General features: G+C 39.4%; 1 pseudogene; it reads right to left on the reverse strand.

The window, feature by feature from the left end:
* LOC133665064 (metabotropic glycine receptor-like) overlaps positions 1-15222 on the reverse strand; it is a 118043-nt pseudogene that overhangs the window by 89079 nt on the left and 13742 nt on the right.

The raw sequence follows: 15222 nt of genomic DNA on the forward strand, positions 1-15222 counted from the left end.
GTCTGACGAGTCCACATTTCAAATTGTTTTTGGAAACTGTGGACGTGGTGTCCTCTGGACCAAAGAGGAAAAGAAACCATCCGGACTGTTTCTAGGCGCAAAGTTCAAAAGCCAGCATCTGTGACGGTATGGGGGGTGCATTAGTGCCCAAGGCATGTGTGAAGACACCATTAAAGCTGAAAGGTACATACAGGTTTTTGGAGTAAACATATGTTGCCGTCCAAGCAACGTTGTCATGGACGCCCCTGCTTATTTTCAACAAGACAATGCCAAGCCACGTGTTACATAGTAAAAAGAGTGCGGGTACTAGACTGGCCCTGCCTGTAGTCCCAGACCTGTCTCCCATTGAAATGTGTGGCGCATTATTAGGGATGGCGTGGCGAAGTTGGTAGAGTGGCTGTGCCAGCAATCGGAGTGTTTGCTGGTTAATGGGGTTCAATCCCCACCTTCTACCATCCTAGTCACGTCCGTTGTGTCCTTGGGCAAGACACTTCACCCTTGCTCCTGATGGCTGCTGGTTAGCGCCTTGCATGGCAGCTCCCGCCATCAGTGTGTGAATGTGTGTGTGAATGGGTGAATGTGGAAATACTGTCAAAGCGCTTTGAGTACCTTGAAAGTAGAAAAGCGCTATACAAGTATAACCCATTTATCATTATTTATCATTATTTATTATTATGAAGCCTAAAATAGCACAACGGAGACCCCCGGACTGTTGAACAACTTAAGCTGTAAATCAAGCAAGAATGGGAAAGAATTCCACCTGAAAAGCTTAAAAAAATAGGTCTCCTCAGTTCCCAAACGTTTTACTGAGTGTTGTTAAAAGGAAAGGCCATGTAACACAGTGGTAAAAATGCCCCTGTGACAACTTTTTTTGCAGTGGTTTTGCTGCCATTAATTTCTAAGTTAATGATTATTTGCCAAAAAATGATTAAGTTTCTCAGTTCGAACATTAAATATCTTGGCCCGCGAATGAATGATCTATGATATTTGATTAGTATTAGAACCGGCCTGCAGGCCACAGCCGCCTGCTGCTGATTTGCACGCACCAATACTCCATCAGTGTTGGCGCTAGGAATTTTCAAAATGGCCATCAAGTCATAAAATTGGGGTCCCACAGTTAATTTTTGGGGTCTGTCAGAAAAATTGTATGTAAATGATCAAAAAACGTTCCGTTCTCTAAGCTCCCAATGAACAGACAAGAGGTTGTCTTTGTTGCACCAAGCAAAGGCTTGGAAAATTCCATTGTGTACGATGGGAGGAGACGGGAGGGGGGGTTATCTATTGTGATCCAAGACTTGCCCAAGCCGAATCCAGGACTAGCCCAAGCCAGAGGCATCTTTTTCTTTTGTGTTAATGTGACCGAAAACAATGACTGTTTACATACTCCCCATTCCTTTAGAAACAGCTGTTGTTATGTAAACAGGGAAAGTCCAAATAAAAAGAGGTGGCGTACAATCTTTCGCCAGAGCGTTCTAAGACACTGTAAGAGGTTACAGGTTGACACGTTTCTCCTCAATTGAGCAAAATTGAATTCTGCCTCTGTTTGATTCTTTGCTTCTTGTCTTGTTTAATAGATGTCATCAGTGTTTGATCCGGACAGGGTCCCCCTTTTTTGCAACCGTTTTGAAAACAAATGATAAATGTATGCATTATCGTGTTATATCTCACATTCTATATTGTGTTTTGGTAATAAACGTTACTTAATTCATTAAAAAAATAATACAAAAGAAAACAAATGTTTATGCATATGTAAATGTATTCAGTTATAAACATTCATTCACTTTCTTCTTTCCTTCATGGATCTAAACTTAACTTTTTTTTCTATATTTTTATTGTAATATTTTCAGAATGTGTTTGTTCTATTTTTGGCCAAAGTAAGGAAAAACAATCTGAAGCTCTCTTTATTTTTTTTTGTTTTAATGCCATAGTTTTAATAGTCCAGCCCGCGTGTGCACAGATTTTCCTACACGCGGCCCCTGAGCTAAAATGACTTTGACACCCCTGCCTTAAACATTTCAACGCTGCATTTTGTCAATATTACAAAAATGTAAAATTTACGCCCCCCAAAAAAGGTGTGTCTATTGATTCATTTATTGGATTATAGTGTTTTTTGCGGTCCTGTGGTTGTAATAAAGTACAGTAACGTGCTTTCACACTCAGTTTTATATGCCTGCCTTAAATCCCCCGGAGTAAACCTGTTTATTAAGTGCAGTGAAATATTGAACGGGCAGCTACGCATGAAACCAGAAGCTTGTTGACCTTCAATTGAACTGTTAAAAAATGCAGCTTTGGAGTGCATAATTAATGATCTCTTTGATGATTAAAAAAATGCACACACGCAATGCTGCTGGCATGTTCACAGTGAGACCACATGGTAATGATGACTATGTGTGCTCTTGTGTTTATTGTCATCAAAGCTCAGACTATATAGTTTCCAGTTTCTGGAAACTGTATTATATTATGTTACCCTCCGTTGGCTGCTTTGTAATAGGCTCGCAGGGACTAACAAAGGTACTAATGAAAGAAAAAAAATCACCGGTAAACTAATTGAATTCATACAAAGCCCCAAAACCAGTGAAGTTGGCAGGTTGTGTAATTCGTAAATAAAAACAGAATACAATGATTTGCTAATCCTTTTCAACCTATATTCAATTGAATAGACTGCAAAGATATTTAATGTTCCAACTGGTAAACTTTATTTGTTTTTGCAAATAAACATTAACTTAGAATTTAATGGCAGCAGCACATTGCAAAAAAGTTGGCACAGGGGGATTTTTACCACTGTGTTACATGGCCTTTCCTTTTAACAACACTCAGTAAACATTTGGGAAGTGAGGAGACACATTTTTGAAGCTTTTCAGGGGGAATTCTTTCCCATTCTTGCTTGATCGGCTTAAGTTGTTCAACAGTCCGGGGGTCTCCGTTGTGGTATTTTAGGCTTCGTAATGCGCCACACATTTTCAATGGGAGACAGGTCTGGACTACAGGCAGGCCAGTCTAGTACCCGCACTCTTTTACTATGAAGCCACGCTGTTGTAACACGTGGCTTGGCATTGCCTTGCTGAAATAAGCAGGGGCGTCCATGATAACGTTGGCAACATATGTTGCTCCAAAACCTGTATGTACCTTTCGGCATTAATGGCGCCTTCACAGATGTGTAAGTTACCCATGCCTTGGGCACTAATACACCCCCATACCATCACAGATGCTGGCTTTTCAACTTTGTGCCTATAACAATCCGGATGGTTCTTTTCCTCTTTGGTCCAGAGGACACAACGTCCACAGTTTCCAAAAACAATTTGAAATGTGGACTCGTTAGATCACAGAACACTTTTCACCTTTGCATCAGTCCATCTTAGATGAACTCGGGCCCAGCGAAGTCGGCGGCGTTTCTGGGTGTTGTTGATAAATGGCTTTGGCTTTGCATAGTAGAGTTTTAACTTGCACTTACAGATGTAGCGACCAACTGTAGTTACTGACAGTAGTTTTCTGAAGTGTTCCTAAGCCCATGTGGTGATATCCTTTACCTTTTCTCTTTGTTCCGGAGGACACAAAGTCCACAGTTTCCAAAAACAATTTGAAATGTGAACTCGTCAGACCACAGAACACTTTTCCACTTTGCATCAGTCCATCTTAGATGAACTCGGGACCCAGCAAAGTCGGCGGCGTTTCTGGGTGTTGTTGATAAATGGCTTTGGCTTTGCATAGTAGAGTTTTTAACTTGCACTTACAGATGTAGCGACCAACTGTAGTTACTGACAGTGGTTTTCTGAAGTGTTCCTGAGCCAATGTGGTGATATCCTTTACACACTGATGTCGCTTTTTGATGCATTACCGCCTGAGGGATGGAAGGTCACGGGCTTAGCTGCTTACGTGCAGTGATTTCGCCAGATTCTCTGAACCTTTTGATGATATTACGGAGCGTAGATGGTGAAATCGCTAAATTCCTGGCAATAGCTCGTTGAGAAATGTTGTTCTTAAACTGTTCGACAATTTGCTCACACATTTGTTCACAAAGTGGTGACCCTCGCCCCATCCTTGTTTGTGAACATTTCATTAAAAAGTTGCTTTTATACCCAATCATGGCACCCACCTGTTCCCAATTAGCCTGTTCAACTGCGGGATGTGTTTGATGAGCATTCTTCAACTTTCTCAGTCTTTTTTGCCACTCGTGCCAGCTTTTTTTCCACTTTGCATCAGTCCATCTGTGAGTTGTCCAGTGAAAGGTTGTACAAATACTTTCAAGTCTCGGAAACACAGGCATTTTGCAGATACTAGGTACGTCGGCGCAGTGGTTAACGCTCGAATAAGGAGGTCCTGGGTTCGATTCCCAGGCTAGGGGTCTTTCTGTGTGGAGTTTGCATGTTCTCTCCGGGTATTCCCGCTTATTCCAATCTCCAAAAACATGAACCTGGGGATAGGCTGATTGGCAACACTAAAATTGGCCCAAATTTGTTTTACGGTGAATTCCTGGCAACCACAGCTGCCAGTATATTACCGTAAATTCTATAGGTGTTTTTTTTTAACAATTAATCAGTTTTTTTCATTATAATTTAACATAAGCAAAAACAGTTATCAACTGTAAAATGAACAGATTCAACTTTTTTTTTTTTTTACAGTGCAAGTCTGCTTTAGTCGATCAGGCCCTAAGTGTCTTCTTAGTGTCCAGTACTTCCATGAGATATTCATTGTTGTATTCAAGATATATTATTTAGGAACTCGAGCAGTAGCAAACAAAGGCCAAACAAAACAAACATTCCTATCAAAACACATTTCGGGTCCTGCAGGGCCATTCAGCTTTTTCTTGCAGCCGTGCGGAGAGAAACCACATTTGTACAGGCGATGAATTTTTCAGATGCCACCGACTCGCGTCACTAAAAATACCCGCTGTGCCGTGGCCGGAATTAATAGCGTTGCTCTTTGCAACAGCGGCGAAAGTTTCAATCGCCTTTCCAAGTGACCGTAACTCTGCAAATTAGTGCTGAGAACCGAAGAGGGTTCGCTTTATGACAGCCCGGGTCATCTAGAAGGAAGACGTTAGCATATTCTTCTCATTTCTCACATATAACTTGCACATTTTAAATGCCAACTTAACAAAAAAAAAAAGCGGCATTTTTTAAAGTACTAGTAAAGTGGAAAAACAAGTTGTATATATATTGAAGCTATTGTCATATACACTATATTGCCAAAAGTATTTGGCCACCTGCCTTGACTCACATATGAACTTGAAGTGCCCTCCCATTCCTACCCCATAGGGTTCAATATGATGTCGGTCCACCTTTTGCAGCTATTACAGCTTCAACTCTTCTGGGAAGGCTGTCCACAAGGTTGCGGAGTGTGTTTATAGGAATTTTCCACCATTCTTCCAAAAGCGCATTGGTGTTGCCTGGCTCTCAGTCTCCATTCTAATTCATCCCAAAGGTGTTCTATCGGGTTCAGGTCAGGACTCTGCTCAGGCCAGTCAAGTTCATCCACGCCAGACTCTGTCATCCATGTCTTTATGGACCTTGCTTTGTGCACTGGTGCACAGTCATGTTGGAAGAGGAAGGGGCCCGCTCCAAACTGTCCCCACAAGGTTGGTTAGCATGGAATCATCCAAAATGTTTTGGTATCCTGGAGCATTCAAAGTTCCTTTCACTGGAACTAAGGGGCCAAGCCCAACAACCCCACACCATAATTCCCCCTCCACCAAATTTCACACTGTCCGAAATGTAGCGTTCTCCTGGCAACCTCCAAACCCAGACTCGTCCATCAGATTGCCAGATGAAAAAGCATGTTTGACGACATGCTTTACACCTGGCTCTCAGTCTCCGTTCTAATTCATCCCAACAGTGTTCTATCGGGTTCAGGTCAGGACTCTGCGCAGGCCAGTCAAGTTCATCCACGCCAGACTCTGTCATCCATGTCTTTATGGACCTTGCTTTGTGCACTGGTGCACAGTCATGTTGTTCCCAACACTCTTGGCATTCTCTCGATGAGCTTCAAAAGCACACCTGTGAAGTGAAAACCATTTCAAGTGACTACCTTTTTGAAGCTCATGAAGAGAATGCCAAGAGTGTGCAGAACAGTAATCGGAGCAAAGGGTGGCTATTTTGAAGTAACCAGAATATAAAACGTGTTCTTAGTTGTCGGGTTCAAAACCCCAATGACATCTATTAAACAGACAAGAAGCAAGGAATTAAACAGAGACAGGATTCAATTTAGCTCATATGAGGAGAAACGTCAGTCTTCCACCACGCTCTGGCAAGAGAATTCTACGCCACCTCTTTTATTTGGACGTTCCCCGATTACATAGCAATAGCTGTTTCTAAAGGGACGGGGGGTCGTAAACAGCTATTGCCTTCGGTTCAACAAAAAGATGCCTGGAGCGTGGGCAGGTCCTGCTTTCTCTCTGCGTTGTAGATCTCGGGTCGAGATAAGATCTTACTGTGAATCACAATAGATCAAAGAAACTGAACCCCTCCTGTATGTATCAAATATACAAAATAAGACAAGTTTGGCTCCCGGTTCTTAACTTTTTTGGAAATGTGGCCCCTAAAAAGTATTTAGTAGACTATCCATGCCGTGCAGGATTATAGTTAGTGACAGACAAGGCCTCTCTTTAGAGGCTTGTTGGTGTCTCGGGCTAATAATGGTGAGTTTATGTCTTGTCATGTCGCCCTCGAGCAAAACACTTCACACAGAGACACGAGGCGTTTAACCGCAGCACCTCTTCATGTGCACACTTTGGCAACGTTGTGGCCCTGGAACTGTTATTGCTTCTCTCTGGGAGACTAAAAACTTTAGGGTGTGTTTGGAGGAATAATCCATGGGCCATTTGTTTTATGAGAGAGAGTTTTTTGTTTGTTTGTTCCTCTTGCTGTTCTGCAGATGCAAAATGGCGGCACAGCTTTTACCGAGTCATACAGTTGGAAACTTTTTCAGAAAGTGCCCAAAAGAGAAAACATTAGTGAAGTGAATTATATAGCGCTTTTCTCTAGTGACCCAAAGTGCTTTACATAGTGAAACCCAATAGCCACGTGTTACATCAACGTGGCTTCATAGTAAAAGAGTGTGGGTACTAGACTGGCCTGCCTGTAGTCCAGACCTGTCTCCCATTGAAAAGGTGTGGCACATTATGAAGCCTAAAATACCACAACGGAGACCCCCGGACTGTTGAACAACTTAAGCTGTACATCAAGCAAGAATGGGAAAGAATTCCACCTGAGAAGCTTCAAAAATGTGTCTCCTCAGTTCCCAAACGTTTACTGAGTGTTGTTAAAAGGAAAGGCCATGTAACACAGTGGTGAACATGCCCTTTCCCAACTACTTTGGCACGTGTTGCAGCCATGAAATTGTAAGTTAATTATTATTTGCCTCCGCTCGGGATGGTTTCCTGCTGGCCCCGCTACGGACTGGACTCTCACTGTTGTGTTGGATCCACTGTGGACTGGACTTTCACAATATTATGTCAGACCCACTCGACATCCATTGCTTTCGGTCTCCCCTAGAGGGGGGGGGGGGGTCACCCACATATGCGGTCCTCTCCAAGGTTTCTCATAGTCATTCACATCGACGTTCCACTGGGGTGAGTTTTGCCTTGCCCTTATGTGGGCTCTGTACCGAGGATGTCGTTGTGGCTTGTGCAGCCCTTTGAGACACTTGTGATTTAGGGCTATATAAATAAACATTAATTGATTCAATTGAATATGGGTTGAAAAGGATTTGCAAGTCATTGTATTCCGTTTATATTTAAATCTAACACAATTTCCCAACTCATATGGAAACGGGGTTTGTCTATACTGTATATGTGTGTGTGTGTGTGTGTGTGTGTGTATATATATGTGTGTGTATATATACTGTATATATATATATATGTGTATATATATATATGTATATATATATATATATATATATATATGTATGTATATATATGTATGTATGTATATATATATGTATGTATGTATGTATATATATATATATATGTATGTATATATATATATGTATATATATATATATATATATATATATATATATATATATGTATGTATGTATGTATGTATGTATGTATGTATGTATGTATGTATGTATGTATGTATGTATATGTATGTACACTACCGTTCAAAAGTTTGGGGTCACATTGAAATGTCCTTATTTTTTAAGGAAAAGCACTGCACTTTTCAATGAAGATAACTTTAAACTAGTCTTAACTTTAAAGAAATACACTCTATACATTGCTAATGTGGTAAATGACTATTCTAGCTGCAAATGTCTGGTTTTTGGTGCAATATCTACATAGGTGCATAGAGGCCCATTTCCAGCAACTATCACTCCAGTGTTCTAATGGTACAATGTGTTTGCTCATTGGCTCAGAAGGCTAATTGATGATTAGAAAACCCTTGTGCAATCATGTTCACACATCTGAAAACAGTTTAGCTCGTTACAGAAGCTACAAAACTGACCTTCCTTTGAGCAGATTGAGTTTCTGGAGCATCACATTTGTGGGGTCAATTAAACGCTCAAAATGGCCAGAAAAAGAGAACGTTCATCTGAAACTCGACAGTCTATTCTTGTTCTTAGAAATGAAGGCTATTCCACAAAATTGTTTGGGTGACCCCAAACTTTTGAACGGTAGTGTATACGTATGTATATATGTATATGTGTATATATATATGTATATGTATATATATGTATATGTGTGTATATATATATATATGTATGTATATGTGTATATATATGTATATATATGTGTGTATATGTATATGTATGTATGTACTGTATATACGTTAGGTCAGGGGAAAAAAACACAGAGGACATTTCATCCCTACAAGCCTGTTTCGCAGGTTTCCCTGCTCTTCAGAGGATTTTACCCTGCGAAACAGGCTTGTGGGGATGAAATAGGTCAGGAAAAAACACAGAGGCTAACGCATATTCCACTCTACCCCGGTATTAAGCACTGCATAATGGATAAACCACAGAAACCTTGACTTTATATATATATATATATATATATATATATATATATATATATATATATATATATATATATATATATATATATATATATATATAAAAATCTCCTGATGATTGAGGGAACCCCTCATGAAACACGCCTGTAGAGATGAAGTAGTCTTGTGATTTTTTTTCTCCACACATACATATATATGTATATATATATATGTATGTATGTTGCTTTACATGCTTTAATTTTTTTTTAGCCCAATGCGGCCCCCAAGTCAAAAAGTTTGGACACCCCTGAGTTAATGAATCATGAGCATGGCAACCTGCTGCCATGTGTCTGAGGTTTGCGTGATTATATTCACATTATTTATCTGCATTCGCAACATTTTTCACAGCCTGCTTCTTCAGAAATCATTGGAGTTGTGCATTAACATAAACTATGCTGTCATCTTTAAAGAAGGTCTCCTGAGTGTTCTACATCTTAATTACCCAGTCAGATAATCAAGCGATCCATGGATGACACTGTCAGGGAGTCTTTCTCGTCATCTGACATAATATATCTGCGTGTGTATTGCTTGAATATATTACTGTGTGGCTTGAATGTGGCCTCCCACGTCACGGCTCAAAAAAAGATTAACAACAGCGATGACTCAAGCGGCCGGTGAATCACCATGTGCCAAATATGGCGCGTGTTAGGATGGTTGTCATGCTTTTTACTCCCAAGCTCACCACCTCTTTTACTGATCGTGCACAGGAACCATCGACTCGGTAGTTGCAAAGTACGTCTTTTTTCGTATTTGCCAATTAACATGTCTCGTGATAAGTGTAGTGTTGTATTTTGAGTAGCGTAAAGCGATCCTGTATCTGTCCAGGAAGGGTTAGGTTATGTTGTCTAATTTGGTACTTTTAAAACCATATGCTGGTGCTTAAAGGCGAACCAATGGTCTCTTTGTTTATCTTTTTTCATATATAAGGCGCACTGGATTATAAGGCGCATTAAAGGAGTCATATTATTATTCTAGCAGCAGGTAGCTAAGTGCTGTGTAGATGTCGGGAACATGGTTTGTCGTGATCACAATATGCAGACGGCAGTGACTAGGATGGCGGAAGCGGGGATCGAACCTGGAACCCTCAAGTTGCCGGCACGTGCCACTCTACCGACCGAGCTCTACCGCCCCGTTGAAGCTTAGGGAAGGTTATGCAGAACGAAACCAAAACTGAACTGGTTGCAAAGTCAACAAAAACAGAATGCTGGACGACAGCAAAGACTTGTGGAGCAGCAGACGGCGTCCACAAAGTACATCCGAACATGACATGACAATCAACAATGTCCCCGCAAAGAAGGTGTTGGAATAATCATGTTTATATATTATCACACAACTTTAGTATGCTTAAAGTCCGTTGCTATAGTTATTAGCTATTGTACTTTTTCAATCTGTGCAAGGACAAAACTTCTTGTCTGAGGGGTGGCCTCCCCAGCACATTCCGTCACGTATTGTGCGTACTGGAGCTGCTTTGCATGATATGTGTGACCACTCCTTTTTAGAGGCGGCCTCAGTGATGTTGACTGTGGGACTCCTGAATAAATAGAGGGACGCGGGAGCCGTACCTTAGAGCGTAGAGCGAGACTGTGACTAAGTGTGCAGCGCCATGCTTTCTCCTCATGAGCTAAATTGAACTCTGTCTCTGCATGGTTCCTCGCTTCTTGTCTGTTTAATAGATGTCATCAGTGTTTGAACCTGACAGAAGGATAGCGACAACTTAAATAGTCTTGATTGGTAAAACAAATCAGGTGCGGGGAATAGTGCTCAAGGAAGACATGAAACTCTATTAACTAAAGTTCCTTGGGTGAATAATGTAAACTCATTAAACCGGTATGTTTTAGTGCGTTCATTGGGAGTTTACTGACAGATATAAGTAAGAACTTTACACTACTTTATATTAGAAATGGCAACAGCCGAGGATGAATGTCCCATAACAAGAAGATAGAGAAAAAGAAGAAGCTTATCGATTACAATGGCGGACGCACGCAAATTTTCACGATTTATGCAGATCCCAAATACAGATCAGCAGGCACCGGAAGGTAAGAAAAGTTGCTTTTGCATAATATTGCGAAATTGAACTGTTTTACGACCTCTTCTTTGAACTGTTTTGGAATCAACGGCGATGGCTGTTTACGACCGCCGTCCCTTAGAAACAGCTGTTGCCATGTAATCAGGGAAAGTCCAAATAAAAGAGGAGGCGTACAATCTTTCGCCAGAGCGTGGTGAGACTGTACAAGAGTACTTATGCAGATCCCAAATACAGATCAGCAGGTACCAGAAGGTAAAAAAAGTTGCTTTTGCATAATATTGCGAAACAAAACGTCATATGTCTGCCATTTTGCGGTCCTTATACACACACACCATAATAATACTGGTACGTTTAATGCTCCGACAATCCATCAAGCGGTGCGGCTTCATAGCTTACCGAAGTCGTACTAAAAACATTTTGACAGATTTTTGAGCGCCGTGTGTAATGTTCTATATTCTCAATGGAAAATTTAAAGTTTTGGTGTTGTTTACTCGCGTACCTCTCATGTGTGACTGCCATCTACTGGTCACCATGTATCAAATAAAATAGCTTCAAGGTTGGTAAGCACAACCAAAATTACTCGAAAAGTGGCAGCTAAGTTGCCAGAATTTTTGTGTTAAATTTACATTGTTTTTTTACAACAGGAGATAGAGAAAAAGAACAAGCTTATCGACTACAATGGCGGACGCGTGGAAATTTTCACGATTTATGCAGATCCCAAATACAGATCAGCAGGTACCGGAAGGTAAGAAAAGTTGCTTTTGCATAATATTGCGAAATTGAACTGTTTTACGACCTCTTCTTTGAACTGTTTTGGAATAAAAGGCGATGGCTGTTTACGACTGCCGTCCCTTAGAAACAGCTGTTGCCATGTAATCAGGGAAAGTCCAAATAAAAGAGGAGGCGTACAATCTTTCGCCAGAGCGTGGTGAGACTGTACTGTACAGGCCAGGCGTCTCTCCTCAATTGAGCCAAATTTAATTCTGTCTCTGTTTAATTCCTTGCTTCTTGTTTTGTTTAATAGCGGTCATCAGTGTTTGAACCTGACAGTGTTGAAATGATGTTTGTGTTTGGTTGCTTGTCTATGCATGGTGCAATTATTTTTGTTGTTGTTTTACTTTTGTAGCTGTACGTAGAAATAGCTGGTTGCATCAGCTCTGATCTTTTAATGTCTTTAATGTCCTTTTATGTTCTTTGATGTTTCCCTCTTACACACATGTTTAATGTGTGCTATGGCTGTGAGGTTTTTTTCCCCCTTGGCCTCAGTCTTTCTGAAGTAATTCCAACTCTGATTGTGATATAGAAGCATAAAAGAGGAAAGCACACAATCCCCGCCGCCAGTACAGACCAAGGAAGAAGTGGAGGGGGCACCGAGACAAAGAACATGGTCAATTATTCAAACCCATCTTGATGCAATCCATTACACGGCATTTATTATACATCACATGGCGAGCGACATGGCGCCCGCGCATGACCAGCTGCCGCGCCCCGCCCTGCCCGGGTCACTGAGGCGTCCCACAAACAAGTCATTGGCACTGACGTGAGCACGCGAGCTCGGATCCCGCACACATGGGGAGTGAACTGAGAGTAGAGACTAGTAAGACCAGCTCGGTGTGGTCCTTACCTCCAACACTATATTGCCAAAAGTATTTGGCCACCTATCCAAATGATGAGAATCAGGTGTCCTAATCACTTGGCCCGGCCACAGGTGTGTAAAATCAAGCACTTAGGCATGGAGACTGTTTCTACAAACATTTGTGAAAGAATGGGCCGCTCTCAGTGATTTCCAGCGTGGAACTGTCATAGGATGCCACCTGTGCAACAAACCCAGTGATGAATTATTATTATTTAGACTTTTCGACACTTAGAAAAAATTGCGACTTTTTGATACTTAGAAAACATTCAGACTTTTTGACCAAAAAAATTACTGTACCTACTAATTTATTATGTTTTGATTTTGACTTTGAGAAGACTTTTTGACGCTTAGAAAAAATTTCGACTTTGACAAAAAAAAAATTACGACTTTTTGACACTTAGAAAAAATTTCGACTTTGACAAAAAAAAAATACGACTTTTTGACACTTAGAAAAAATTTCGACTTTGACAAAAAAAGTTAGACTTTTTGACACTTAGAAAAATTTTTGACTTTTCGACCAAAAAAATTACGACTTTTTGTCACGTGGAAAAAAATTACGACTTTTTGGCCCTTAGAAAATTTTTTGACTTTTTGGCCAAGAAATTTCGACTTTTTGACACTTGAAAAAAATGTCGACTTTTTGACACTTGAATTTTTTTTTGAGTTTTTGGCCCTTACAAAAAATGTCAACTTTTTGACACTTAAAAAATGTTTTGGCTTTTTGACACTTAGAAAAAATTTTGACTTTGACAAAAAAAAAAAAACGACTTTTTGACACTTAGAAAAAATTTCGACTTTGACAAAAAAAGTTAGACTTATTGACACTTAGAAAAAATTTTGACTTTTCAACCAAAAAAATTACGAGTTTTTGTCACGTGGAAAAAAAATACGACTTTTTGGCCCTTAGAAATTTTTTTGACTTTTTGGCCAAGAAATTTCGACTTTTTGACACTTGAAAAAAATGTCGACTTTTTGACACTTGAAATTTTTTTTTAGTTTTTGGCACTTACAAAAAATTTCAACTTTTTGACACTTAAAAAAAATTTGGCTTTTTGACACTTTGAAAAATTTTTGACTTTTTGGCACTTACAAACATTTTTTACTTTTTGACACTTAGAAAAAATGTTGACTTTTTGACACTTACAAAAAAATTTCGACTTTTTGACACACAGAAAAAAATTCTGACTTTTTGACATGCAGAAAAAAATGCGACTTTTTGGCACTTGAAAAAAATTCAGACTTTTTGACACTGCGAAAAAATGCGACTTTTTGGCAGTTACAAAAAATTTCGACTTTTTCACAGTTCCATTTTTTTTTCAGTTTTTGACACATGGAAAAAATTTCGACTTTTTCACAGTTCCATTTTTTTTTCAGTTTTTGACACATGGAAAAAATTTCGACTTTTTGGCACTTGAAATTTTTTTTGACTTTTTGGCACTTACAAAAAATTTCAACTTTTTGACACTTAAATTTTTTTTTGACTTTTTGACACTTCGAAAAAATTTAGACTTTTTGGCACTTACAAACATTTTTTACTTTTTGACACTTAGAAAAAATGTAGACTTTTTGACACTTAGAAAAAAATGTCTACTTTTTGACACTTGAAAAAAATTCTGACTTTTTGACACTGCAGAAAAAAATTCGACTTTTTGGCACTTACAAAAAATTTAGACTTTTTGACAGATCCTTTTTTTTTCAGTTTTTGACACTTAGAAAAAATTAAGACTTTTTGGCACTTAAAATTTTTTTTTACTTTTTGACACTTAAAAATTTTTTTTACTTTTTGACACTTCGAAAAAAATTCGACTTTTTGGCACTTACAAACATTTTTTACTTTTTGACACTTAGAAAAAAGGTCGACTTTTTGACACTTAGAAAAAAATGTCAATTTTTTAAAACTTGTTAAAAATTCTGACTTTTTGACACTTGAAAAAAATTCTGACATTTTGACACTGCGAAAAAAAATCAACTTTTTGGCACTTACAAAAAATTTCGACTTTTTGACACTTCCATATTTTTTTTTCAGTTTTTGACACTTAAAAAAAAATTCTACTTTTTGACACTTAAAACAAATTCTGACTTTTTGACACTTTGAAAAAATTCTGACTTTTGGACAAAAAAATTTACAGTACGTACTAATTTATTATGTTTCGATTCACAGAAATGTAGATGTCCCATTACCGTCTGACTAGACTTCTTGTTTGGGTTCTGCTCAATTAGCGTTGAAGCACAGTACACTGAATAAGCGGCAGGTCAATTCCACCCTGTAGACCAACGCTTCACTGAAGAAAAACCTCATTGTTGCGCAGCAAAGTGACTTTTAGAGAGGGTCAACCGTGCAAGAATCAGTCAACAGAAAAGGCACAAGTGCACCTACTTCCATGCTGGTGAGGTTACAGCGATGAGTCCCCGCAAACCAGCCGCTGTTGGAGCACTGGTCAATATCCACATCCTGCAGGTTGACATCCACACGGACAACTCCTCTGCCGGGTGGGGAAAAAAGAAATAATGAGTCAGGACAGAAAAGTGTAGTGTAGAAAAAGTAAGTGTTAGAAAAAGACAATTAAACAGTC

The sequence above is a fragment of the Entelurus aequoreus genome, linkage group LG14, assembly GCF_033978785.1.
Source record: "Entelurus aequoreus isolate RoL-2023_Sb linkage group LG14, RoL_Eaeq_v1.1, whole genome shotgun sequence".
In the NCBI taxonomy this organism is placed as follows: domain Eukaryota; kingdom Metazoa; phylum Chordata; class Actinopteri; order Syngnathiformes; family Syngnathidae; genus Entelurus; species Entelurus aequoreus.